We start from the raw sequence: 25,575 nt of genomic DNA, 5'->3' as shown, positions 1-25,575 counted from the left end.
CAGCAGCAACCACAGCCTCCCAGACACTGTTCAGAGAGGTGTACTGTTTTCCCTCCTTGTAAATCTCACATTTGATGATGGACCACAGGTTCTCAATGGGGTTCAGATCAGGTGAACAAGGAGGCCATGTCATTAGATTTTCTTCTTTTATACCCTTTCTTGCCAGCCACGCTGTGGAGTACTTGGACGCGTGTGATGGAGCATTGTCCTGCATGAAAATCATGTTTTTCTTGAAGGATGCAGACTTCTTCCTGTACCACTGCTTGAAGAAGGTGTCTTCCAGAAACTGGCAGTAGGACTGGGAGTTGAGCTTGACTCCATCCTCAACCCGAAAAGGCCCCACAAGCTCATCTTTGATGATACCAGCCCAAACCAATTTCCACCTCCACCTTGCTGGCGTCTGAGTCAGACTGGAGCTCTCTGCCCTTTACCAATCCAGCCATGGGCCCATCCATCTGGCCCATCAAGACTCACTCTCATTTCATCAGTCCATAAAACTTTAGAAAAATCAGTCTTGAGATATTTCTTGGCCCAGTCTTGACGTTTCAGCTTGTGTGTCTTGTTCAGTGGTGGTCGTCTTTCAGCCTTTCTTACCTTGGCCATGTCTCTGAGTATTGCACACCTTGTGCTTTTGGGCACTCCAGTGATGTTGCAGCTCTGAAATATGGCCAAACTGGTGGCAAGTGGCATCTTGGCAGCTGCACGCTTGACTTTTCTCAGTTCATGGGCAGTTATTTTGCGCCTTGGTTTTTCAACATGCTTCTTGCCACCCTGTTGACTATTTTGAATGAAACGCTTGATTGTTCGATGATCACGCTTCAGAAGCTTTGCAATTTTAAGAGTGCTGCATCCCTCTGCAAGATATCTCACTATTTTTGACTTTTCTGAGCCTGTCAAGTCCTTCTTTTGACCCATTTTGCCAAAGGAAAGGAAGTTGCCTAATAATTATGCACACCTGATATAGGGTGTTGATGTCATTAGACCACACCCCTTCTCATTACAGAGATGCACATCACCTAATATGCTTAATTGGTAGTAGGCTTTCGAGCCTATACAGCTTGGAGTAAGACAACATGCATAAAGAGGATGATGTGGTCAAAATACTCATTTGCCTAATAATTCTGCACTCCCTGTATATAAAGTGTTTTATTCCATATAAACAAGTGACATTTTGGGGTGTTCACCTCTGCATCAGACTAACGGTTTGGTCTGATGAAGGGGTGAACACCCTGAAACGTCACTTGTTTATATGGAATAAAACACTTTAATTCACCTGTATCAAGTCCATTGAGTGCTTGTGTTATAACTTGGATATTTGAACTTTCTATAGTACCCTGGCATAATTGAAATTTACTGTTCGTGAGAGTGCACTTATTTCAGTGGATTATATATATATATATATATATATATATATATATATATATATATATATATATTTATGTTTAGAAAGAGTACAAGAGCACAGTAAAATAACCTGAAGCTAAATAAGAGATCCTCAAAAAATCCTAAACTGCTGCCCAATTAACCAAATAATAGATTTGCAGGGGCCCCCACCCGTGCACACCTATTGCAAAAAATAGACAAAAGTTTTATATAGAATTCCAATACTATAGGTAAAATATAATGAATCTCATTACTGCTGTTAGAAATGCTTTTACAGAAAAACAAAACAAAATAAAATGTTAATATATATATAATATGATAAAACACTCTTCTCGTGAAAGGCTCTAGTTCATCAATTTATGGATGAATTGAAACAGGATGTCTGCACGGGTATCAGTTCATAAGAGTAAATAGATGAAAAAGTGGTATAATTTCAGTCTTATTAAAAAACCTGAGCTAAAATAGTCATTCCCAGAGCTTCCCAAGTGCAGAGAAATTTCTTTCCAGATAAAAAAACAGTCGGTGTGCTCAAACCAGGAAAACCAAGTAGAATTTCTACTTACTAGAAATTACCCCAATCATATGAGGTAAGTGCCGCATGTGAATATAGTTAGTGAGCTCCCCTTCAACAAGCTTCCTGGAACAGATCCACTCTCCTCTCTAAACGTTACCCAGAACAGGAGGACAAATGAAAGGTAAACAAAACACAAACTCCTGTGCAACACCGTTTGAAATAAAAATAACTTAATTTATTTTATCATCAGTAAAACTTGCTTACACTTTCCAACCTCAATTAGTGTATCTGGTATCAGATACACATCATATAAAAACATAGGTACAGTTCATCCAATTTGATCTAGTGTGCAGTGGTGTGTGAGGGATAAATAACAGCTCAGGTAGCGTGTATAACCTCACCGGATAGCTCCTTACGTGTTTCGAAGGCGTTACAACGTTTTCTAAGCCTTCTTTGTCAGAGTATTTGTTTGTAAAGGGCTAGAAACCGAGGGGTCACAGAGGGAGAAGTGAGGTGCGGTCAGTAGCTTTCGGGAATAGAGGGGTCACAGAGGGAGAAGTGAGTTGCGGTCGGTAGCTTTCCGGAATAGGGTTGTCCCTAGTCCATCGCCAACCTTGAAAATCCATACGTCAAGGTAGTTTACAGAGCTGGTGCTGGCTGTATGTGAGAATCGAATGGTGAAGAAAACCTACAGACATGGGTCTGTAGGTTTTCTTCACTGCCATTCCAGATGAGGAACAAATCATCTATGTATCGACAGTAATATTTAATCTGCTCTGTTCCATAGACATTACTGTCTTTAGGGTCCAATATTCTGACATAAACAAGTTGGCCAGAGATGGGGCCACATTGGACCCCATCACTGTTCCTGAAATTTGTAAATAGAAAGTTCTTTCAAACCGAAAGAAGTTCTTAGTGAGGCATAGTGTCAGCAATGTTATCAGAACCTCTTGAGGTGGTCCAATGTAGGCAGCGTGTCTAAGGCTGTTAGCAACTGCTGCTATTCCAGCTTCATGAGGGATGATGGTGTATAAACTTGATACATCTAACGTCACCAGTAAGTCAGACGAGTCAATGTTATTAAGTTGGGTTATCTGTGTAATGAAATCCGTAGAATCCTGAACATAAGATCTCATGGACTTAACCAACGGCTGCAGATAGAAGTCAACAAATTGTGATAGCGGCTGTAAAAGCAAACCTCTGGCAGAGACAATCAGTCTCCCCGGTGGGTTCTCAGCATTCTTGTGGATCTTAGGCATGGTGTACAGAATTGGTGTTACTGGATGGTCACGCTGTAGGAAATTAAATTCTTGCTGTGAGATTAGTGCAGATTCCTTTCACTCATTGAATTTAGCATCAATCCTTTTCTTGAGTTGGTATGTGGGGTCGCCCTGTAGAGGAGAGTAGGTATTAACCTGTCCTCTATTTCCTATTTTAGCTAGGAAATCCAATATTACAATACTTAAGCTTCCTTTCATTTTCTTCAGTTAATTTTTGCACGGCAGGGTTCTAATTTACCAGTTTAAAATCCAGTTCTGGATTTCTATTTAATTTAAAGACAACTTCCTTTTTATACACCCTACATTGTTTATATTTTATCGTTATAAAAGGCCCAAGAGCAATCAACTCTGTGTATATAAGGGATAAAAATTAGGACAGTAAAAATGTATGTTTTTTTCTTATTTTCCAGGCCTTCTCTGAAACAATGTTGATCTATAAAAAAACAAAACAAAAAAAAAAAACCTATACAGATTGATATATAGACTTGAAAATTGGTCTGTACATTATTTAAACTGGATCCCAGAACCAGAACTCTGTATGTATATAAACAATGTAGGGAGTAAAAGACAAATGTGTACATAGTTCTCTGTGACAAAGGATAACAGGAGAACAAAGTTAATATGAAAATATAAGTGAATTTAAAAGGACATGGAACCCAAACATTTTCTTTAATTATTCAGATAGAGCATTGCATTTTAAATAACCTTCCAATTTACTTCTATCAAATTAACTTCATTCTTTCTTTATCCTTTGTTGAAGGAGCAGCAATGCACTACTGGGATCTAGAGGAGCACATCTTTTGAACCAATGACGAGAGGCATATATGTGCAACCACCAATCACCAACTAGCTCCAAGCAGTGCTTTGACACTCCTGACCCTACCTAGGTATGCTTTTAAACAAATGACAATAATAGAACAAAGAAAATCAGATAATAGAAGACAATTGGAAAGTTGTTTAAAATTGTATACTATATCTGAGTCAAGAGAGTTTATTTTTTTTACTTTACTGTCCTTTTAAGTGTCTTAAAACTACATACTCCGTTCAAATCATGCAGGTTTAAATTAGAATTTCCTATCCCTTTGGGACAAGCTCCGATTGTAGAACCGTTTAAAATGAAGTTCAGCTGTCAAGAATTAACTTGAAATGTATCTTTAATACTGCTATCCAAACATGCAATACGTCTAGACAGCAGTAGGTGGAAGCTTTGAGCAGCACTTAAAGGCTTACATATTAGTTTGTGCTAATATTTCGAGGAATGCGGAACCAGCATAAAGTCACCGGGTTGCAAAATCAAGAGTCCAGTTTGAATGGGGAAAAAGGAGGAGCCCAAGCAGGTTTGACACCCAGACATTGCCTTTGCCTTGTGCTATAGACAGCCAACCTTAGAGGACCATGTGAATATCTCTCTGGTTTGTGTTACGCTGTTCCTGGATTGTCAAAAAAAAGGCTGAGCAGATATACCACCAGGACGAAAATAAAGGGTGAGGTTTAAGACTGTTTATAAACCATGGCGGAAGAAAGAAACAGAAGAACACTGCAGGAGCTGCTACACAAGCCAGGGAACAACATATGCTCAGACTGTGGTGCTGCTGGTAAGAAAACCTCTGTTATTTTCACCCTATTGTCTGCGTGACATGCCGTTCATAGTACAGAATGCATCTCCCAGGCATGAGCCCAACTTCTGCTAGTGATTCGCATTTACTATATGTTAGAAACCCGTCGAAATCCCTTCTTCCTTCCCCTCATTATTATGTCATAAATTTAGGTCGTAAAGTAAATAGGGAACAGGGCACAATATTATAAAAATTACATAGGTCATTGTCAAGTGTTGTGCGTGTGTTTTTTTTTTTTAATGAAAACGTTTTAGTGTCAGTGTGGTGATTTCTACAAGGTTGTAATATTTCTTGTACATGGATGCTCCTTGTCTTCTTAGCTTATGCACATAACATTTTACTTGATGGGGAATGAATAAAAATAAATAATATTACAAAGAACATATAGTTTCCAAACAGTCTGGCAAATATATTTTTACTCATAAAATAATAATAATAGAATATGATTAGGTGTGGAGTGTGATGTATTGGAATGTAATGTTTCAAGCTTCAGATTTATGTTGATTTGTGGAGAGATCGGAGATATATTAGTGAATAGGCTCTGCAAAGTAATGTGAAGTAAATGTTTCATTCTCATAGATTCACTAAGAGTCTCCGGTAAGAGAGATGTATATGATGCTTACATATCCTATGGAGATGATTTAGTACAGCGTGAGCTGCTTCTCCAAGCTTGATGAATCAGTTACATATACCAACATAGAGGTTTGTCGTTGGAGAGTTATTTGAATTATTAGTGAATCTGTGGTTGGTAGGCAGTAGGAGATTTTATCATGCAACCCTTAGGCTTCTGGGTATGTCTAATTACCTGTGATACACATGTCTACAAAGATGATTAAGAAATGTTAATAATAGTCTTTTTGCATCAGGTTTCAAATCTGTGTGTTCCATAATGAATAATGTAACAATAATAACCATTAAGGACTGAGCATTTCTGACTATGACTTCCCCAAAAGACCAGAGCATTTTTAGCATTTTTGCCATCACTACATTTAAACAGAAATAGAGCATTGTTTTTTTTTATATTTACCTATCAAAAAAAAAAAATAAAAAAATAAAAATAAATATAAATATTTTTTTTTTTTACCTTTTTATTGCCTAAAATTTAGCTTACATACCAAATTCACTCCTAGGGGCCGATTTATCAACAGTCGGACGGACATGATCTGCTGTAGCGGATCATGTCCGCCTAACTGCTTGAACTGCTTGTGCAATGCCGCCCCCTGCAGATTTGCGGTCAATGGGCCACTAGCAGGGGGTGTCGATAAGCCAGATCGTATCCAATTTGGTTGATTGCTGTCTGGCCCATCTCTGAGGCGGCGGACTATTTACGGAGCAACAGTCTTAAGACCGCTGCTTCTTAACTGCGGTTTCTGGTGAGCCTGAAGGCTTGCGCAGAAACAGGGGGATCAGGGGCCATTCGGCCTATGTTAAATCGACCCCCTAGAGTCATGTGTCTTACACTAATTCTTTTTTTCCCTACCCATTACACAGACATTCTAAATTACATTAAATAACGGCGTGTCCTTTGCTTTTAATAATTTTTCTCTGCTACTGTAGGTGCGACAGCTTGCAATGTGTGTATTATTTTAGGGTCTGTTGTATGTGGTTTTTGGGGCGGAGGCTGTTCTAGACTTAAAGGCCTTAGGCAGAACTTGAACATGAGCCCCCCCCCAGTAACGCATGCATATATTCACATGCTCCTACACACAGTTCTTTACCCATACATTCACACACTCATATACAAAGACATTTACCCACCTATGCACGCACTTATATAAACAATCATATACCCTTACATTCAAACACTCATATACACAGACTGGAGTGCCTCCACCCAGTCAGAACTCACTCCAGTGGGCCCATGTTCCTCCGTACAGTGTCTGAGACCCTATAAGATGTTCCTATGTGTACTTACTTAAAGGGACATGAAACACAATTTTTTTTCTTTCATGATTCAGATAGATACAATTTTAAACAAGATTCCAATTTACTTCTATTATTTATTTTGCTTCATGCTTCAGATATCCTTTGTTGAAGAAATAGCAATGCACAAGGGTAAGCCAATCGCACAAGTCACCTATGCGCAACCACCAATCAGCAGCTACTAAGCCTATCTAGATATGCTTTTCAACAAAGCATATAAAGAGAATGAACCAAATTAGATAATAGAAGTTAATTGGAAAGTTGTTTAAAATGGCATGTTTTTTCTAAATCATGAAAGAAAACAATTGGACTTCATGTCCCTTTAAATCTCACTGACCTACAATAATAGGAATGAATGATTAACTCAGGTGTGCCTCCACCCAGTTAGAATTCACTCCGGTGTGCCCATGTCCCTCTGTACAGGGTCTGAAACGCTCTCAGGTTTGCTTATGTTTTCTCACTGAAGTATCACTTAGCCACAATAATTAAATATTCTAAAATACTTAATTGTAACAAATGGTAAACTTTGATGTGCCAGGTGTGCCTCCACCCAGTCAGAACTCAATCCAATGTGCCTCTGTACAGTGTATGAGACCCTATAAGATGTGCCTATGTGTCCTCACTTAAATCTCACTGACCTACACTAATTAAATACTCCTAAAATACTTCATAGAAATGAATGGTTAACTCAGTTGTGTCTGAAGTGCCTCCACCCAGTCAGTACTCAATTCAATGTGCCCATGTCCTTCTGTACAGTGTCTGAGACCCTCTCAGGTGTGCCTATCTTTCCTCACTTAAAGGGATAGGAAAGTCAAAATTAAACTTGCATGATTCAGATAGAGCATGTAATTTTAAGATACTTTTATATTCACTTCTATTTTTAAATGTTCTTCGTTCTCTCAGTATCCCTTGCTGAAAAAGAATACGCACATATCATACACCAGTGGGAGCTGCTGCTAATTGGTGCCTGCACACATTTGTCTCTTGTGATTGGCTAACTAGATGTGTTCAACTTCCTGTCAGTAGTGCAGTGCTGTTCCTTCAGCAATGGATAACAAGAGAATGAAGCAAATTTGATAATAGCAGTACATTGCAAAGTTGTTTAAAATTGTATTTTCTATCTGAATCATGAGAACATTTTTGAGTTTACTATCCCTTTAAGTCTAACTTACCTACAATAATTAAATACTCTAAAATACTTCAAAGGAATGAATGGTTAACTCGGTTGTGTCTGGAGTGCCTCCACCCAGTCAGTACTCTATTCAGTGTGCACATGTCCCTCATGATTTACCTATGTTTCCTCACTTAAGTCTCACTGACGTATAATAATTCAATACTCTAAAATACTTCATAGGAATGAATGGTAAATTCAGTTTTGTCTGGTGGGTCTCCATCCAGTCAGAACTCACTTCAGTGTGCGTGTGTCCCACTGTACACTGTCTGAGACCCTCTCAGGTGTGCCTATGTTGCCTCAATTAAGTCCTACTTACCCACAATAATTAAATACTGTAACATACTTCATAGACAACAACAAAAAAAGGAGAGAGGCGCTGTATGTGTGAATCAATCGACAACTGAAGGAGAGTACAAAGATAGTGCAGGGTACTCACATTCTGTGAAGGCACTCCTATGTGCCAATAGTTGCAGGCTGGTTTTCACAGCAGACCAGCTTGCTGATGTAAGCAGTATCTGGGTTCCCAGGAGAGGCCGCGCCCCAAGGTAGCGTAGCGTAATGCACTCAGCAATGAGGATGTATAGTTTAAAAAATGTTTTAATTCAAAGTAAAAACAACATTAAAAATAACAACTCATGCTGTTGTGTGCACAAACAGATCATGCAACATGTTTCACGGTTAGCACCGTTTCATCAGATGCCTGAGGAAGAAGGGGAAGCGTTCCCCGAAATGTCACTACAAATAAAACAACCTTTGTAGTTAAAGGGACACTGTACCCAAAATTTGTCTTTCATGATTCAGATTGAGCATGAAATTTTAAGCAACTTTCTAATTTACTCCTATTATCAAATTTGCTTCATTCTCTTGTATCTTTATTTAAAATGCAAGAATGTAAGTTTAGATGCCGGCCCATTTCTGGTGAACAACCTGGGTTGTCCTTACTGATTGGTGGATAAATTCATCCACCAATAAAAAAATTGCTGTCCAGAGTATTGAACCCAAAAAAAGCATAGATGCCTTCTTTTTCAAATAAAGATAGCAAGAGAACAAAGAAAAATTGATAATAGGTGTAAATTAGAAAGTTGCTTAAAATTTCATGCTCTTTCTGAATTACAAAACAAAATTTTTGGGTTCAGTGTCCCTTTAAGACCAGAGAGTGCTGTCTTCTATCTTTTGCTATTATTACCCACATTCATGCACCCTGGCAAATCGTGAGAGTGCACTTCTCCTATTAACCTATATATCTCTATCTATATCTCTTTTGTTTTTTTTTGTTCTGGAGTATATTTTTTACCTTTATAGCGCCCACTATAGGGTGTTAACCCTTTGTAAAATACTTCATAGGAATGAATGGTAAATTTAGTTTTGCCTGGAGGTCAGAACTCACTCCAGCGTGCCCATGTACCACTGTACAGTGTCTGAGACCTTGTCGGGTGTGCCTATGTGTCCTCACTTAGGTCTCAGTGATTTATAATAATTAAATACGCTAAAATACTTCATAGGATTGAGTGGTAAACTCAGTTGTGCCAGGAGTGCCTCCATCCAGTAAAAACTCACTCCAGTGAACTCTGATCCCACCTTACAGTGTCTGAGACCCTCTCTAGTGTGCCTGTTAATTTACTTAAAGGGACATACAATTTTAAACAACTTTCCAGTTTACTTCTATTATCAAATTTGCTTAATTCTCTTGGTATGCTTTGTTGAAGGAGCAGCAATGCACTACTGTTATCTAACTGAACACATGGGTGAGCCAATGACAAGAAGTGTGTGTGTATATATATATATATATATATATATATATATATATATATATATATATTGTGTATATAGATATGTGTGCAACCACCAATCAGCAGAGAAAACCTAGGTTCTTTGCTGCTCCTGAGCTTTCCTTTCAGCAAAGGACAACAAGAGAAGGAAGCAAATTAAATAATAGAAGTTAATTGGGAAGTTGTTTACAATTGTACTACCAAAATTCTAAAGGAACATTTTTGGGTTTCATGTCTCTTTAAGTCTCACTTAGCTACAATAATTAAATACGCTAAAATACTGCATAGGAATCAACGCTACATTCAGTAGTTCTTAAAGTGCCCACACCCACACAGTGTCTGAGATCTTCTTAGGTGTGCCTATGTTTCCTTACTTAAGTCTATTTTACCTACAATAATTAAATACGCTAAAATACTTCATAGGAATGAATATTAAATTCATTCTTAGAGTGCCTGCACCTAGTCAAAACTCATTAGTGTAAGCCCATGTCCCTCCATACATTGTCTGAGACCCTCTCTGGTGTGACTGTTTCTTCACTTAAAGGGACAGTCTACACCAGAATTGTTGTTGTTTTAAAAAATAGATAATCCCTTTATTGCCCATTTCCCAGTTTTGCATAACCAACACAGTAATAATAATAATATACTTTTAACCTCTGTGATTATCTTGTATCTAAGCCTCTGCAAACTGCCCCTTTTTTCAGTTCTTTTGACAGACTTGCAGTCTAGCCAATCAGTGCCTGCTCCCAGATAACTTCTCGTGCATGAGCACAGTGTTATTTATATGAAATACGTGAACTAACACCCTCTAGTGGTGAAAAACTGTTAAAATGCAATCTGAAAGAGGTGGGCTTCAAGGTCTAAGAAATTAGCATATGAACCTCCTAGGTTAAGCTTTCATCTAAGAATACCAAGAGAACAAAGCAAAATTGGTGATAAAAGTAAATTGGAAAATTGTTTAAAATTACATGCTCTATCTGAATCATGAAAGTTTATTTTGGCCTAGACTGTCCCTTTAAGTCTCTCTGACCTACAATAATGCAATAAAATACTTCATAGGATTGAATGATAAACACAGTGGTGCCCACACCCAGTCAGAATTCACTCCAGTGTGCCCATGTCCCTCCAGAGAAGGTCTCAGACACTGTATGGAGGGACACAGGCACACTGGAGTGAATTCTTACTGGGTGGAGGCACTCCTAGCACAGCTGAGTTTACCATTTGTTCCTATGAATTATTTAATTATTGTAAGCAAGTGAGATTCAAGTGAACAAAAAGGCACACCAGAGAGGGTCTCAGACACTGTATGGAGGGACACAGGAGCACTGGAGTGAATTCTGACTGAGTGGAGGCACTACTAGCACAGCTGAGTTTACCATTCAATCCTATGAAGTATTTTAGTGTATTTAATTGTTGTAGGTAAGTGAGGAAACATAGGCAAACTAGGAGGGTCTAAGACACTGTAAGACGGGACACGGGCACACTGAAGTAAATTCTGACTGGGTGTGGACACTCTAGGCACAACTGTGTTTATCCTTCAATCTTATGAAGTATTTTAGCATATTTAATTATTGTAGGTCAGTGAGATTTAACCCCTTAATGACCACAGCACGTTTCCATTTTCTGTCCGTTTGGGGCCAAGGCTATTTTTACATTTTTGCGGTATTTGTGTTTAGCTGTAATTTTCCTCTTACTCATTTACTGTACCCACACATATTATATACTCTTTTTCTCGCCATTAAATGGACTTTCTAAAGATAACATTATTTTCATCATATCTTATAATTTACTATAAAAAATTATAAAATATGAGGGAAAAAATGGAAAAAAACACACTTTTTCTAACTTTAACCCCCAAAATCTAATACACATCTACAACCACCAAAAAACTCCCATGCTAAATAGTTTCTACATTTTGTCCTGAGTTTAGAAATACCCAATGTTTACATGTTCTTTGCTTTTTTGCAAGTTATAGGGCCATAAATACAAGTAGCACTTTGCTATTTCCAAACCACTTTTTTTCAAAATTATATTATATATAATATATATAATATATATAATTAAGCAGCAAAGAGCCCCAGGTTCACAATCGGGTTTCTACGGAAGTCGTTCTTGTCTGTGATAAATCTGTAAAAGCCCCCAATCCAGCCCTGTTTGGGTTGCCAGAAATCTAACGGATATTAACTTAATGGCGCCACAGCCACGACTTTAAAGACACTTACACCTATATCAGGTGTGCATAATTATTAGGCAACTTCCTTTCCTTTGGCAAAATGGGTCAAAAGAAGGACTTGACAGGCTCAGAAAAGTAAAAAATAGTGAGATATCTTGCAGAGAGATGCAGCACTCTTAAAATTGCAAATCTTCTGAAGCGTGATCATCGAACAATCAAGCGTTTCATTCAAAATAGTCAACAGGGTCGCAAGAAGCATGTGGAAAAACCAAGGCGCAAAATAACTGCCCATGAACTGAGAAAAGTCAAGCGTGCAGCTGCCAAGATGCCACTTGCCACCAGTTTGGCCATATTTCAGAGCTGCAACATCACTGGAGTGCCCAAAAGCACAAGGTGTGCAATACTCAGAGACATGGGCAAGGTAAGAAAGGCTGAAAGACGACCACCACTGAACAAGACACACAAGCTGAAACGTCAAGACTGGGCCAAGAAATATCTCAAGACTGATTTTTCTAAGGTTTTGTGGACTGATGAAATGAGAGTGAGTCTTGATGGGCCAGATAGATGGGCCCGTGGCTGGATTGGTAAAGGGCAGAGAGCTCCAGTCCGACTCAGACGCCAGCAAGGTGGAGGTGGAGTACTGGTTTGGGCTGGTATAATCAAAGATGAGCTTGTGGGGCCTTTTCGGGTTGAGGATGGAGTCGAGCTCAACTCCCAGTCCTACTGCCAGTTTCTGGAAGACACCTTCTTCAAGCAGTGGTACAGGAAGAAGTCTGCATCCTTCAAGAAAAACATGATTTTCATGCAGGACAATGCTCCATCACACGCGTCCAAGTACTCCACAGCGTGGCTGGCAAGAAAGGGTATAAAAGAAGAAAATCTAATGACATGGCCTCCTTGTTCACCTGATCTGAACCCCATTGAGAACCTGTGGTCCATCATCAAATGTGAGATTTTACAAGGAGGGAAAACAGTAAACCTCTCTGAACAGTGTCTGGGAGGCTGTGGTTGCTGCTGCACGCAATGTTGATGGTGAACAGATCAAAACACTGACAGAATCCATGGATGGCAGGCTTTTGAGTGTCCTTGCAAAGAAAGGTGGCTATATTGGTCACTGATTTGTTTTTGTTTTGTTTTTGAATGTCAGAAATGTATATTTGTGAATGTTGAGATGTTATATTGGTTTCACTGGTAAAAATAAATAATTGAAAAGGGTATATATTTGTTTCTTGTTAAGTTGCCTAATAATTCTGCACTCCCTGTATGTGTGTGTGTGTGTATATATATATATATATATATATATATATATATATATATATATATATATATATATATATATATATATATATATATAAAAAAAATTTTAGAAGACATCCCAAAGTATTGATCTAGGCCCATTTTGGTATATTTCATGCCACCATTTCACCGCCAAATGCGATTAAATAAAAAAAATCGTTCACTTTTTCACAAATTGTTTCACAAACCTTAGGTTTCTCACTGAAATTATTTACAAACAACTTGTGCAATTATAGCATAAATCAGAACTTTCCAAACTTTTCATGTTGGTGACACACTTTTTACACCTATATAATTTTGTGACACAGTAATTCAGTTGTACTAGCAAACAGGAGGTTAAACTAACTTGTTTTAAGAGATATGGACACATACATAAATCATATAATAACGAAATGTTTTTACAAGTAACAGTATGTATGTGCAAGAATTAATAACACCAATAGCTACTTACTATTTTAATGGGATGTATGAGGTTGATGGGATGAACACAGTTTCTGAATATTTAATGGAATATTAGCTAAAGACACTTGCATTTTATCATCAAGCATTTTTAAGCTTCAACCTCCTATCCATATATCAAGAGCAGGAGCAACAATGCACTACTGGGAGCTAGCTGCAAAAAAAACAAACACACTTTGACTTCTGATTTCAGCTCAGCGTTAAAGCTGCCACCCTGTTGCTGCTGCCTTACTCTGAGACTGCAGCCTCTTCTAGCCTGCTCTCCTTCCTGCTTGTCTCTCCCATGCCACAGCCACTGCCCTCCCCCCGCCTACCAGAACAGCACAGGTAACTCCCTTTGTTAACTTTCTTCCTACAGCCACTGTCCTTCCCCCGCTTCCCAGCCCTCCCACCTTCCAGCACCTATTTAATGGAAGTTGCTGATGCCTTACTCTGAGACTGCAGCCTCTTCTAGCCTGCTCTCCTTCCAGCTTGTCTCTCCCATGCCACAGCCACTACCCTCCCCCCCCACCTACCAGCACAGCACAGGTAACTCCCTTTGTTAACTTTCTTCCTACAGCCACTGCCCTGCCCCCCGCCTCCCAGCCCTCCCACCTCCCAGCACCTATTTAATGGAAGTTGCTGCGTGACTGCGCAGCGGCCGTACGCGGTGGGTGCGGCGCTGGCATGCCAAAGGCAAGCCCGTTTGCGCCCGTCCGAGCCTGAACCGCGTCCTGCACCACTAACCCTGGCTCCCACAACCACCGCCACTACGATGCCAGCACCCTCCTCCATCTCAACACCAGTAGATCATCTGCCTGCCACCACGCATCCCCGACGATCACCATAGGATCCTTCACCTGCCGCAACTGCGCCTTCTCCTCCCTCTGAACCACTAACCTGCCAGTCACCTCACACGCCTTCTCCTCCCTCCGAACCACTAACCTGCCAGTTACCTCACTCAAAAACAACCACAACCACCTCAACTGCATCCTCCTCAACACCCGCTCCGTCCGCAAGCATGCCGTTGAAATCTAGAACCTGCTCAACTCCACCTCCCCAGATGTTGCCTTCCTTACAGAAACCTGGCTGAACCCCACATCAATGCCTGACATCGCCATCGCCATCCCCGACGGATCTCCCAAGATCTCCCACAAGGACCGCAGCAACCGACCGGGAGGAGGCACCGCCATTGTCCACAAACACTCCCTGCACGTCACAACCAGCTCCAACTACCACTCACCAGGCTTGGAACACCTACACTTCAAGATCCAGGTCAGTCCCAACACTACCCTCCGTGGCACCCTCATCTACAGACCTCCCGGACCTCGTCCTGCCTTCTGTGACTCCATCACGGACCTCATCGCACCCCACGCCCTCCCCTCAACAGACTACATCCTCCTCGGTGACCTCAACTTCCACCTAGACAACCCCAATGACCACAACACTGCCAACCTCTTAGAAAACCTTGGAACCATTGGACTAAAGCAACTCGTCAACTCACCAACCCACTTAGCTGGACACACACTCGACCCTATCTTCTCTGCAGGCAACCACATCTCAGTCAACCACATCACCGAACTCCATTGGACCGACCACCATTGCATACATTTTTCCTTCAACAAACCCACCGCACACCTCCGGCAGCAGCACCCACCCCGCAGAAACTGGAACAACATCACTAAAGACCAACTGCACTCCACCCTGAACAAGTGCTCCCCAGCTACCTCCACAGATGCCAACTCCTCCGCCCGCAACCTCCACCACTTTCTCACAGACTGCGCCCACACCCTCGCCCCTCTCAAGAAACCGTCCAACCGCCAACCCACCAACAAGGCTAGTTGGGTCACCCCTGCCCTCCAGGACTCCAAACGCCACTGCAGGCGATTGGAAAGGACCTGGAGATCCAGCAAGACCCCCTCAAATAAAACAGCCTACAAAGAAGCCATCACTACCCACCACCACCTCATCAAAACCACCAAGAAGACAGCTATCCAAGATAGAATCAATGCCAACGTCCACAACAGCAAGGAACTATTCAGTCATCAAGGAATTATCCAATCCCAACAGCAACACCAACGACATCCCGCCTTCCCAGGACCTCTGTGATAACCTCGCAATGTACTTCCACCGCAAGATTGTCAACATCTATGACAGCTTTGCACCCCAGAACTCACCCACCGATACCTCACCCAAATACACCACTGCTTACCCCCCATTGACCATCTGAAGCCCCCTCACCACAGAGGACACCATCAGAATCATGAGATCGATCCACTCCGGAGCACCCTCGGACCCATGCCCGCATCACATTTTCAACAAAGCGGGTGACAACATCGCCCCCTAGCTCTGCAGCACCATCAACTGCTCCATCGAAACCGGCACCTTCCTGGATGACTGGAAGCACGCAGAATTAAAACCCCTATTGAAAAAACCCACGGCTGAACCCAATAATCCGAAGAACTACCGCCCAATCTCTTTTGCGACCAAAGTCATCGAGAATCCATCAACGCGCAACTCGTTGACTACATCGAAGCCAACCACACCCTGGACCCCTCCCAATCCGGTTTCAGGAGCAACCACAGCACTGAGACCACCCTCCTCGCCGCCACAGATGACATCCTCGCCCTACTCGACCGTGGAGAGACCGCCACCCTCATTCTCCTAGACCTCTCAGCAGCATTCAACACTATCTCCCACCTCACCCTCCGCAACCGACTACATGATGCCGGCATATGTGACAAAGCCCTGGAATGGATCACCTCCTTCCTCACCGGCAGAACCCAGAAAGTTAGAGTCCCACCCTTCACCTCCAAGCCCACAGAAATCAGCTGCGGTGTACCCCAAGGCTCTTCGCTGAGCCCCACCCTATTCAACATCTAAATGGCCCCTCTCTCCGCCATCGCCCGACGACACGACCTCAACATCGTCTCCTACGCCGACGACACCCAGCTAATCATCTCACTCACCAGTGACCCCACCACCACGAAGGGCTGACAGCAGTCACCACCTGGATGAGCTACAACTGCCTAAAGCTGAACACAGACAAGACCGAAGTCCTCTTCGGTCCCACCACATCTGCTTGGAATAACTCCTGGTGGCCCACAGCCCTCAGATACCCTCCAACCATGCACGAAATCTAGGTGATATTCTGGACTCATCGCTCTCCATGGACCGGCAAATCAACACTGTCTCTTCTGCATGCTTCCAAACACTTCACCTGCTGCGAAAGATCTTCAAATGGATCCCAACCGAGACCAGGAAGACTGTCACTCACGCCTTCGTCAGCAGCCGACTGGACTATGGTAACGCACTCTACGCCGGCACCACCATCAAGCTCCAAAAGAGACTACAGCGCATCCAGAACTCCTCGGCCAGACTAATCCTTGACATCCCTCATCAATGCCACATCACCAAACACCTGCGGGACCTGCACAGGCTCCCCATCAACAAAAGAATAACCTTCAAGCTTCTCACCCACGCATTCAAGGCCCTCCACAACATCGGTCCCGAATACTTGAACCACCGTGTTACCTTCTACACCCGAGCCAGACAACTTTGATCGGCCGACCAAGCCCTCGCTGTCATCCCCCGCATCAGGAAAACCACAGTGGGAGGCAGATCCTTCTCTCACCTGGCAGCCAAGACTTGGAACACCCTTCCGCTGCACCTCAGACAAGCTACCGCCCTAACTAAGTTCAGAAAGGACCTCAAGACCTGGATCTTCGACTGAACTGCAACCCTCAGCGCCTTGAGACCCTTACGGGTGAATAGCCGCGCTTTAAAAGAACCCAATAGATAGATAGACCCTCAGAGGTCTGCGAGTTGCACTGACTACTGCCCGTGCTGCAAACACACTGCTATCCCACTCACGGACTACACATGCAGTCAGGAGCCAATGTGCCGCCAAAGGGAATAGTTTCAGTTCCCACTGAGCTGCGCCAATAGGTTAAGATTATCTGTGACCCACTAGGTATCAATCACGAGTCAACCATGCGATATGCGTAGCAAGCAGGCGGAAAGTCGGAAACCAAAAAAAAAGTTAAAAAAAAATGTAAATTCAAAAGAATTTGTGCTGAAGCAGGGACACACCTATACACTGCTGCTGACACACTAATGTGTCACGACACACAGTTTGGAAAGCACTGGCATAAATGCTTCTCTGGGATCCCCTTTGTTCAGAAATAGCAGACATATATGGCTTTGATGTTGCTTTTTGGTAATTAGAAGGCTGCTAAATGCCACTGCGCACCACAAGTGTATTATGCCCTGCAGTGAAGGGGTTAATTAGGGAGCATGTAGGGAGCTTGTAGGGTTAATTTTAGCTTTAGTGTAGTAGACAACCCCAAGTATTGATCTAGGCCCATTTTGGTATATTTCATGCCACCATTTCACCGCCAAATGCGATCAAATTAAAAAAAAAAAAAAAAAACGTTACATTTTTCACAATTTTAGGTTTCTCGCTGAAATGATTTACAAACAGCTTGTGCAATTATGGCAAAAATGGTTGTAAATGCTTCTCTAGGATCCCCTTTGTTCAGAAATAGCAGACATATATGGCTTTGGCGTTGCTTTTTTGGTAATTAGAAGGCCGCTAAATGCCGCTGTGCATCACACATGTATTATGGCTAGCAGTGAAGAGGTTAATTAGGTAGTTATAGGGAGCTTGCAGGGTTAATTTTAGCTTTAGTGTAGAGATCAGCCTCCCACCTAACCTGACACATCACACCCCCTGATCCCTCCCAAACGGCTCTCTTCCCTCCCCCACCCCACAATTGTCCCCGCCATCTTAAAGGGACATTATACACTCATTTTTTCTTTGCATAAATGTTTTGTAGATGATCTATTTATATAGCCCATAAAGTTTTTTTTTTTTTTTTTTTTTTTTTTTTTTTTTAAATAAATGTATAGTTTTGCTTATTTTTAAATAACATTGCTCTGATTTTCAGACTCCTAACCAAGCCCCAAAGTTTTATGTGAATACCGTCAGCTATCTTCTCCAGCTTGCTCCTGTTTGTGTAAAGGGACTTTTAATATGCAAAAGAAGGGGGAGGGGGGGAGTGTCTTATTTCCCACTTGCGTGGGCTTTCCAGCTCCATTTTCAACAGTGCCAAACTGACAGCTTCTAAGTAAGTTTTTAAACAGTTTTATACTGGATTTTTATATCAGTATCTGTGCATCTTATTCTTTATAGTAGTGTCTATTACATGCAGTTATATGAAAATGAGTGTATACTGTCCCTTTAAGTACTAACAGAAAGTCTGCCAGTACTAAAAAACATTTTTTTTTTTTATTTTTTTTTTTAAAATAATAATTCTGCTGTGTATGATTCCCCCCCCCCCCCCCCTCTGCCTTATTGTGCACCATACTGGGTACTGGCTGCGGTCTGCCAGTACCCAGTTTGAAATCAAATGTTTGTTTTTTTATTTTTAGTTTTTTCTGTAGTGTAGCTGCCCCACCCTCTCCCAGATCGTTAATATTTTTTATACCCACCCTCTCTCCCACTGAGTTCCACCTTGTGCCTCTTCCACTTGTTCAATATTTTGGGTTTCACACGCGCGCGCGCGCTCACGTGCACCCCCTCCTCTACTGATGGACGCCCACTCGCCTGCCTGGACACGCTCCCACCCACAAACGATCATAGCCATCAATAGCCGATGCAGAGAGGGCCACAGAATGGCTCTCTCTGCATCAGACTGCTTAAAACAGTTATTGCAGGATGCCAAAAATATCGAGGCATCACTGCAATAACATGAAAGCGGCTGAAAGCGATCAGGATCGCTTCCACCTCTTTCAAAGACCAATGACGTACAGGGTATGTCCTTGGCCGTTAAGGACATTTTTTTTGGAGGACGTACCCTGCATGTCATTGGTCATTAAGGGGTTAAAGGGACATAAAACCCAATTTTTTTCTTTTATGATTCAGAAAGAGCATGTGATTTTATACAACTTTCCAATTTACGTCTGTTATTTAATTTGCTTCCTTCTCTTGATATCCTTTGCTGAAAGGTTTATCTAGGTAAGCTCAGGAGCAGCAAAGAACCTAGGTTCTAGCTGCTGATTGGTGGCTGCATATATATATATACCGATTGTCATTGGCTCACCCATGTGTTCAGTTAGAAACAAGTAGTGCATTGCTGCTCCTTCAACAAATTATACCAAGAGAATGAAGCAATGTGATGATGGAAGTAAACTGGAAAGTTGTTTAAAATTGTATGTTCTACCTAAATCATGAACAATTTTTTTTTTTTTTTGGGTTTCATGTCCCTTTAAGTGAGGAAACTTAGGCAAACCAGGAGGGACTCGGACACTGTAAGGAGGGACATGGGCCCACTGGGAGCGAGTTCTGACTGGGTGGAGGCACTCCAGACTATCAAGTATTCATTTATTCGTATAAAGTATTTAATTATTGTGGGAAAGTGAGACTTAAGTGAGGACTCATACACATAGGCACACCTTCAGGGGGGTGGGAGGGGTTAATAAGGGATTATTAATAACCCTGTTAAGGGGGGCATGGTCTAGGCAGCGGCCATGTTAGGTCGCAATATCTGTGGCTCTGAGTTGGATGTTCCTAACCCGCTGGTTATTGAGCCCATCCTGCAACTTTGACTAAAATCACTGGCAACTTTGAATAGCACACAAACTGTGGATCTAAAAGTCACCAAATTTGCAGAGTATATGAAAACTAGACCCAGATCTGGACCACTGGAACCTTAGGCAGCGGCCTTACCAGGAGGATTCAGCCCCCCCCCCATACTTGGGGTATAGCAGTTGTGTTTAAACTTCCTTTTCTACTTCTAATAGAGAACCATCACCCATAGAAAGGGACTATTCTGAGTTACATATTAAACCAAATTCACTGTGATAAAATGGAGGCTCTAGCAAAATGGGAGGCGCGAGTGAGCTGACTATTGCAGGACCATTTCCGAGACCTTGGGAGAGATCTATGTGCTATCCTCTTAGAGGGGCGGCTTCCCAGTGGATCACCCCGGGCACCCGCTGAATGTGTTCCGGCAGATAGTGAAAGCCCTGATCTTAGTCTGACTGGAGGGGCTGCCCTTTTGGCTCCAACGCAGATCTCGGCAAACCGGGACCCACCAAAAACCCTGCCCAATCTCACACCTACGCAGGCAATCTCTGAGATGAATGGAGACGTGTCCCATCCTACAATGCCCTTCAGCCAGCGGCTGGAAATCGGACCGGAAATATGCAGGGAGGAGCCTCAAAAGCCGATCTATGGAGACCTAGCCTGTTACACAAAGCCTCATGCACTCCCGACACAAACCGGGCCTGACATGGGATCAAAGGAGACAGAGGTATGTTTATCCGCATGCGGGGCATGTGGCGAGACTAACAGCCCCACAACAGGGAAGCAGAGCCGTTCCGTGCCCAAGTCAGGAAATGAAATGACAGCCTGGAGATTCCTTGATTTTAAATAGCTGTGCCGCTGTCGGGTATCTCAAACCCCCATTTCCTAAAGTCGCCCTGTGTGGAACATATGGAGGGCAAGTGCTGACTCATATTTGTTGGACCCGCTTAGATCCCCAGCATCTAACAGTCCCCAGTCCCTGTGGTGAGCAACCTCCTCCTCTTTGGACTGGCGGCTTGCGAGCAGAACGCCATGGTGTAGGCTAAACATCACAGGAAACGAAGCCTATATCTGGGCATATAATACTCGAAAAGACGCTACAGTGAACTTCTGCTATAACCAAAAGATATACTCGCTACAATAAGCCTTTATGTACATTAATGGGTTATTATATACAGAATGACTGTATGTTTGAGATATAAATACTGGTCATGGAACCTTCACATAGTTACACTTAATCATTATATTTCTAGACTTATTACTATTAAGTATTCTATGTCACCCACATGTCCTTTGTTTTAGCCATCATACTCTTTAAGCATTTAAAATGTTCATATTAACTATTTAATCAAGGTTAAACCTGTTGTGACTTGTAGTTGAAGTATGTTATGTTTGATACATTTGTAATTAGTAGTCTTTTTGGGCCATCTAGATGTTTTAGTTGTTTTTTTTTTTTTTTTTTTACCCATACTGTTTACGTTCAGGTATATTAACAGATAATCAAATTGTCTGCTGCATCCCTATAAAAGATTCGATATCCACATTTGAGTAAGACAATACATAGTAAGATATCTAAATGTTAGAATATAATGGGTGGTATGTGTAATGTTATAGTTCTGTTATGAAATATATCCCAATACACTAGTAGTTAGAACTCTACCATTTCAACACTTACTCCCTATCTATGTTCAGTAACATACAGCACCCTATAGCATCTCATTAATAGGTACTGTTCTATTTCAGGATTGTTGTAAAAAAATTGAAATAGTTAAAGCTTCATCCTAGTTATATACATATAGGGCACATTGCCCTAACTTACACTAGACCTCTGCTTATCTTGTAGTACAGATAGGATTTTTTTTTTTTAAGGAGCAAAGCTAACCCATTATGCTTCAAAGGTACGCAGCCTGCGGCCGTGGCGGCTCACCACAAGCAAATTTTAATGACCAATAATCTCGATATGAGCAGACAATAGCCCGTTTATGAGACTGGATGCAGCCCTGAACTCCAAAACTCTCCAATGTTACTACAATGTTATTTACATTTATATATGTATGGATGTAGGGAAGCTATATACTATAGTGTAGACGTGTTAATAACTGTCCACCCACTACCTCTATTATAGTCTTCTACAATCATATGTAATTATCATCCTTTCCTAGTGATATCTGCATGTGAATCCTGCCCAGCCGTTTAATTTAGGTTATTAGTTAAGATGGTTCCCTCATCATTGCACTTTCCAATTTAAAAAAAAAAAAAAAAAATGGGTCCAAAAGTGACCCTTTCATTCTATTCCCCTCATATTCCCCTTATCCATTTTACTTAGTAAGTAGTGGTCCAAGAGTGGCCATTATACTTTAAATAGGGGAAATCATCCATTTTTAATTTCTGACATATAAAGGGATATATTTTATAAAACCACACTAAAAATGAGGTTATATAATTGCGCAGTTGTTTCATATTATACATATTAACATGACAAGTCAGTATATATCTGATAAACCTGTCGTGATTTATTATATTTCTGACTTCTGTACATTTGAATCTGCATGATGGTTGTATCTGTAATATTTAATCCTCAATAAAAATATAAAAAAATAAATAAAAAAAAAATCGTGTTAAGGGGATAATAATAAATAATCTCTCTCTCTCTATATCTATATCTATATCTATCTATATCTAAATCTATATCTATATATAGAGAAATCCATAGAACATATTCTATGTGCAGAACATTGGAATGTGAAAAAATGTATAGTAAACACACAGTATAACACTTTATTAAATATGAATATTGCATAAATATGTCTTTTTATGTTTTCATCTACTTGTGTAACACAGTAACTTACGCTGTTATGTCTATCCGTAGTGAAGAACGGATAGTTGAATCTTACACTGCCGCAGCATGTACCCGGAAGAATCAGAAACTCACTTCCTGGTCCACGTGTGTCTATAGGGCCAATCACAAGGAAGCATCATCATAACTATAGCAATTGAAAAAGCATGCAGCAATATAGCAATAGCCTTATAATCGTACATTGTAGGACCGGGGTTCAAGTGATCGAATCTCAGAACTTTCACAATGTATATTGTGGGGCTAGTGAATTGCCAAAAGTGCATAGGTATTGAAAAATCTGGCACAATAGCAACCCGATAAGCATCAAGACAACTAACCAATCTAATAAATTTAACCTATTAGTAGATCTACTAAAAGCTTTATGTGATGTTAATTTTCCATTAGTATTGGTGATTGGTTTACAGACAGATATAAGATAAAGAAGCAGGTATATGTACACAATGTGATAAAGTAATGAGATCTGATTATACCTACAAGCTCAACCCATTTTTTTAGGATGTGGCTTCAAAACACAAATTCAGTTAATTCATATACACAAATAAACGTTAAAAAGCAAATTCTCATAGATTTTATACTGTGCACATGGTAAAAAAGTAATTGGAAACACATTAAGGGAAAAACAATTTTACAGTATACTGTCCCTTTAATGTAACAATAAACAGACCCCTGTCCTTATCTGGTTCATTGCTACGTTTGTTCTCCTTCCTTTAAATTAAGATGCGTGCTTGCTGAAGCGTGAGGCTGTCAGCTCCGCAATCAGGAAGGGGGGAAGTGCTAGCACAAGATTGGTGACTGTATATCAGTTACATCTGTAATCCACCATGTTCAGTTACTATTTGAAACAAACCTCCCAATAAATTCCAACTAGAAGAAACCCAGAGAAGCTTTAGAGGGCTAAACACAGCGTTACAGGAGACTTCTAAAAACAGTGTGCATTCTGTAATTTATTTCATGCTACCACTTTCTGCTGCATAGTAGCATCACACACTACTGAGTTTTTACCTCTGCTCTTTTATTCCAACTGGTCATTTACTAAGTTGTGACATACAAAGATCACATGTCACTTGTTCTGTGATTTACAGCAGTGATAGGATGGGACTTATCAAAGAGTGATTAGATAAATATTACATGCCAACAGCAAGGCAGTTTAAACAATAAAAACAGCAGCCCTATGTTTGAGTGGAGCTCTGCTCGATGCTCAGTGGAGAAATTTGAGGTTTTTATTAAATGTGCAGAAGCCATATGTATGAGGGGTTCGTTGTGTGGCCCAGTGCTGAGCTATAACATGCTGCTGCACATGTTCACTGTCTTATGAGTAATAAGTCAGCAGTCACAGCATGACACGGGTGGAGGGGGCAGCACTAGTGGAGGGGGGGGGAGGGCTGACAACAATAGGTGCACACAACCTTGCCCAAGTTATTACTATAGTTCAGCAAAAGTAATTGTCATTACTTTACATAATATTATGTTATAGACTGCTTTGCTTGCCTAGCATTACAGTAAAATAAGTAAGTCTAAGTCCTGCTGTCTGGTCCAACAAAGTCTGTCTACTCTGAGTCAGTCACAGTCAGCGTTGAGTCAGACAGTCATCAGTGGGTGTAATAGGTACTTACCACCAGCTCTGGCTATATGACCCTCCTCCTCTTTCATCCTGTCTGGGTTGGGATTCCAGACCTCAGGGTCAGAGAGCACACTTGGCAGCACTGTGGGCTAGATTTATGAAGCCCCTACGGCAGCCCTACGGCAGCAAGTTCTCACAAGAACTTGCTCGCCGTGATTTATCAAGCAGCGGTCACCAGACTGCTGCTTGATAACGCTCTTCGCCACCTTTAAACTGGTGAAATTCAATCTCCTTGGTCGAGTCCGACTGAGGAGATTGACAGCTCCTGCCCGTGCGTGATTGGCTGTGCGCGGGCAGGGGGCGGGATTGCACGCAAGCGCAAAATTGCGCTTGTGTGTAATGCCAAATACCTGCGGGTAATTTCGCCCAGCCACAGGCGAGCTGAGGCGTACAGGGGCGCGTATATGCGCCCCTGTACGCCTAAGCTATAATAAATCTAGCCCTTGTGTGCATGGTTCTTCTGGGCCTCTCCAAACTCCTCCCCTAGACCTTCCTTCAGTGCATCTGGGCCACAGGCTGCTTTTTATAGCGCAACCTGTAATCCCTGCCCTTCCCATGCTGTCAGCCAATGAGAGTTTTAGGTGTGTGTGTTTTTTTTTTTTTGTTTTTTTTTTTTTTAGACCCTCATAGCTTAAACGGTCTTATAGATAATAATGGGGTGACCTTAGAATTCGAATGGACATAATACTCATGTGCAAACTGCTCTAAATCAGGGCAAAACTCCCCTTTTACTGGATCTTCATAAAATATTGAATCCAAATTGTTACATTTTAGCAACATCTTTTTTTCCTTCTATGTCAGATTCTGCAAGCCCCCCCCCCTCCACACCCCCTGAAAAAAAAAACATTTAACACACTTTTTTTTTCTCTTCAATATTCACCCCTAATTTTTCTTGGGAGGGCACTGCCTCAATGAAGTAGCCTCCACTGCATTAAAGAGACA

This window comes from Bombina bombina, chromosome 11 (genome assembly GCF_027579735.1).
Source record: "Bombina bombina isolate aBomBom1 chromosome 11, aBomBom1.pri, whole genome shotgun sequence".
Taxonomy (NCBI): domain Eukaryota; kingdom Metazoa; phylum Chordata; class Amphibia; order Anura; family Bombinatoridae; genus Bombina; species Bombina bombina.
The sequence above is the reverse complement of the archived record's forward strand: the minus strand, read 5'-3'. Positions refer to the sequence as shown.